This window comes from Cibotium barometz, chromosome 56, assembly GCF_041138505.1.
Source record: "Cibotium barometz isolate CiBa-2024 chromosome 56, ASM4113850v1, whole genome shotgun sequence".
In the NCBI taxonomy this organism is placed as follows: Eukaryota; Viridiplantae; Streptophyta; class Polypodiopsida; order Cyatheales; family Cibotiaceae; genus Cibotium; species Cibotium barometz.
The window spans coordinates 6,690,799-6,694,896 of record NC_141101.1 but is presented as its reverse complement, the minus strand read 5'-3'; positions in this window follow the sequence as shown (position 1 = coordinate 6,694,896).

Below are 4,098 nucleotides of genomic sequence, written 5' to 3'. Positions count from 1 at the left end.
TAGATGCGAGTGGAATAGATCTGATGAGGTTAAATTGAGGAAAGATGTGATGAGATGAAAATGATGTGACTGGATGAGAATAGGAATACTTATGAAATGGTTGTGGAATTAAATAATGTGGATTGATTATGGAACAATGTGGAAAGACGGGAGTTCGTTATAGAAACTGTATTTATGACCTGTTTTTAAATGACTGTTTTATGTCAAGAATGCTGGGGAAGCATCTTGACCGTCTTGTGAATGAGGTCGTGTGGAGACCTAATCTGATAAAGTTGCAATAGCTGACGGAGAGAAAATGGAGGACATCTCACGTAGCAAGGTCGGTCAAGGTCTTGACCAGCCTCGGTTCGAGTAAAATGGTGAGCTTCCGGTACGGTGGATGAGGGACCAAGGAAGCGGCCTATGAGTGAAGCGCTAGGTCACTTGCGAGAAGAATCCTAGAGGGTACTGACCATACGGTGCTCGGGCTCTGGGTCGCCGCCGCCGAGACGATACCCACGCGTGCGTCGAGGAAGATATTGGAACAAGGAGTAAGAGTTGTTTTCTGAATTCGGGCATGGATCTAGTTTATTGACCTTGCTGGTCCTCAACGGATGAGTCCATGGCTCTTTTATATGGATTCGTTGGTTGATCTTGCTGATCTTTAACGGAGATTCCATTTTGATTTGTGAATATATTGCCGAGTACTATGAGCTAGGAACCATCGAAAAGGCCCCTAAGTGGATAGGTGGTGAGCATTCTGGTTGCCAATGATGCCATAGGTACACCGATGAAGGAATGATTGGAATTAAGGATTCAACTGGAGAAGTTGAGGATTATGATCAGTGACTCAATGATTTCATTAAATGATTGTTTTAAAGACAGCTGAATCTATGAAAAAGGCAATTTCATTTTGGGTGTGTAAGTGGTGTGACTAGTTTTAAGTTTGCATGAATATCGGGCTAGGGGGCCTCGGAACTCTTTTCCCTGGTACCCAGGACAAAACCTAACCAAATTCTTAATTGGATCCCATCACTACAATGGTTGGGTAGTTGGCTAACCCACGGGACTAGATGGGGGGGTTATAGGCTGGACTGATGGATCCCTAAAATGAGACTCAATTCTGTTATGGTACGATAGATGAAGTAAATCCCGAATAAAAATTGTTCTATGGAAAAGAATCAACGGCTGTGCCTCTCAATGAGGAAAAAAGTGTTGGTCTCTATGATCCAAGTGCAAACTTTTTCTTGATCTGATTTTAATACTTACGGGTTCGGTCAGATCAGTTCAGTTAGTTAAGGCTTTTGACTACGCTAGAGTAAAAACTTTATCCTGGAGGAATCGCCTGTACTTTCCGGGCGAGGGAAGTTTTTTCGGGTTTGGTTCTAGAAGAACCGATGGATTAGTCTCTTGTTCGGATATCCGTGGTGGGTGAGGCCCCGAGTGAGGGACCTTGCCCCGTGCAAGAAGTGCTACTTCTGCTGCTAGCACCCTTGAATTCATTGCGCTGTGGAGACAGGGATCTCACAGCTGGTATCAAAGCAAATTGGCTAAAGCGGATCAACCGAGAAGCCAAAAATATCAAAAATTTATGAAGTAGTAGTAAAAGGTTGTAATTGTGTGATAAAATTCATACAAATTGTTATTCAGACTGAAATTCATAAATTGGTAATTGGATCTTCAGATGGAAGTACCGCAATTGCATGGAATCCCTGACTTGCTTGAGACCTAGACATGATGGTATTTACCTTATAGTTCCAAGGACCATGACTCCCCGTATATACCGAGGGTATAACTATAGCTCTTTTTACTGGCAGTATATATGAGTAAATCTAAGACTTGTAATTATAAGCATAAATGCCATCTAGATGATAAATTCGAATGTGGTTGATATGATTTTAAATTCTAGTTGAGAACTGTTGAGTTGATTTTTGGATTCTGATTGAAAAATGATGATTCCTGAATTTAGGTTGAAATGTAATAAGCTGAGCAAAACCACAATGAGGATGATTGGGGGATGAGTCCCTGTGATGATGTTCATAACTGGAATGACGTTAATGACTTCAGCAAATCACTATGAGATTAGTGGATTGTGCTGACAGATTGTTGCTGTTAACACTTGACCCAGTGGATCAAGTTAAGGGATGTCAAATTAAAAATCTGTATAATTGAAAATTCCCATGGAGGGCTGTTCAGATAGAAATTTCAGTCTAATAGACCATTATTGTGATAAGGATTTAAATGTTATGATCTGAGTGAATTGTTATCTGATGATGAGTTCTATATAAGGGATATTTATCCCAGGATTCTGTTGGGTTCACCAGACTATAAGGAATCCCAGAATCAGTTGGATCTTAAGGGAAAGAGTTCTCCTCTAATTTTGCGAGATGAGGACATCTCGCGTTTTTCAAGTGGGGTAGGATGCAAGATTCCTCCCTCCGGCTTTTGAGGTATGCAGGTGTAAGAACCTCCCCTTTTGATCTTATAATTATTCCCCTCTCTGAAATAAAAGAAAGATTTTGTTTTGGCCTAGAGAGAGAAAATGTCTAGAGGAAGGTAATTCAAAATTGAGATATTTTTGGATATAAAAATCCTCCTAGTGTCTAAAATGGTTTCCCCTGAAATAGAAATTCAAAAAGAACTTTCCAATGTACAATTAGAATTAATTAAAAATAGGTATAAAGGACCTTAGCCGAAGGGTGTAGATTTTCAGAAATTTTTGAATTATGCTCCAATCATTAAGGTTCCTATGGACCAATAAGATTAATCCAAATGTAGGGAGGAGATAAATTGAAGAATAAAAGAAAATTTTCCAAAAATGAGTAAATGCTCACATAAAATGAAGAGTTGACTAAGAATAAGGTTTATTAGTTAAAAAAGAAGAGATATTTAGAGGAAATGGTGCATTTTTGACACCTCAGTGTGGGAATCTCCACTCATGAAGGAGGCACCTATTTCACATGTGTGGAGGAGTTTTAAACTCATAAATAATGAGATATTTTTATCTCTCCTCTCTCCTGTTTCAACTAGATCCAAAAAGTGAGCTAAATTGACCCAAAAATGGTCAATAATTGACCAAACTGATCTGGAAAATTCTAGAATCAGTTTGCTTGGTTAGAGGCTCATTTTCCTATAAATAGAAGCCTCCCCCTTTGTAAAAGGTTAATAGTGTTTATGCACTGTTACTCCTCCCCAAAGCCAAAAACATTGAATTCACTTGATAATTCAATTGTTTTTGACTAAATCCTCTACAAAGAATTGGTGGCCACTCTTGATCCAAACAAGAGTAGAACCCTCAATCCCTCAAGCCAAAGGAAAGCTCACAAAACTCCATGTAAGTTAAAAATTCTATTTTTTTTAATTCTAATCTATGGTTTTCTGATTTCTTGCTTTTTTAATGTGAATATGGATGCCTTGATGAAAAGGCCGCCCCCTTCTCTTCCTTAAGAATTCAGTCCTTCTTTATCCTAAAATGAGTAACAAATAAATTGATTTAAACTTTTTTTATTGTTTACTCTTTAGAAAGTGAAAATTGAATAGATTAGAGTACTTTACTTCAAATTGGGATTAATTTTAAAGTGATATTAGAATGTAAAAATTGAGAAATGGTCAGCCATACAAAGGAGGTTATGGTAAAATTTTCTTAAATTTTGTGAAAAATAAAGTTTATTTTTATGTTATTCTAAAAGAGTAATCCCCACCGTTTGGGCATTCTAAAAGAAATATTTTTATTTACTCCATGTACATATTCACCTATGAATATGCATGGATATCATTGATATTAATTATTGAAATTAATTTCTATGTATAGAAAGATGCATATTGGAAATCTTTTCATTATAAAAGTGTTATTTTCATTGAATTTAAATTCTATGCATAGAAAGATGCATATTGGAAATCTCTTTATTATAAAAGTGTTTTTCTCATTAAAATTAATTTTATTCATAGAAAGATGCATAAAGGATTTATTTTTATTTCAAAAGTGTCATTCTCATTAAAATTGATTTTATGCATAGAAAGATGCATAAAGGATTTATTTTTATTTCAAAAGTGTCATTCTCATTAAAATTGATTTTATGCATAGAAAGATGCATAAAGGATTTATTTTTATTTCAAAAG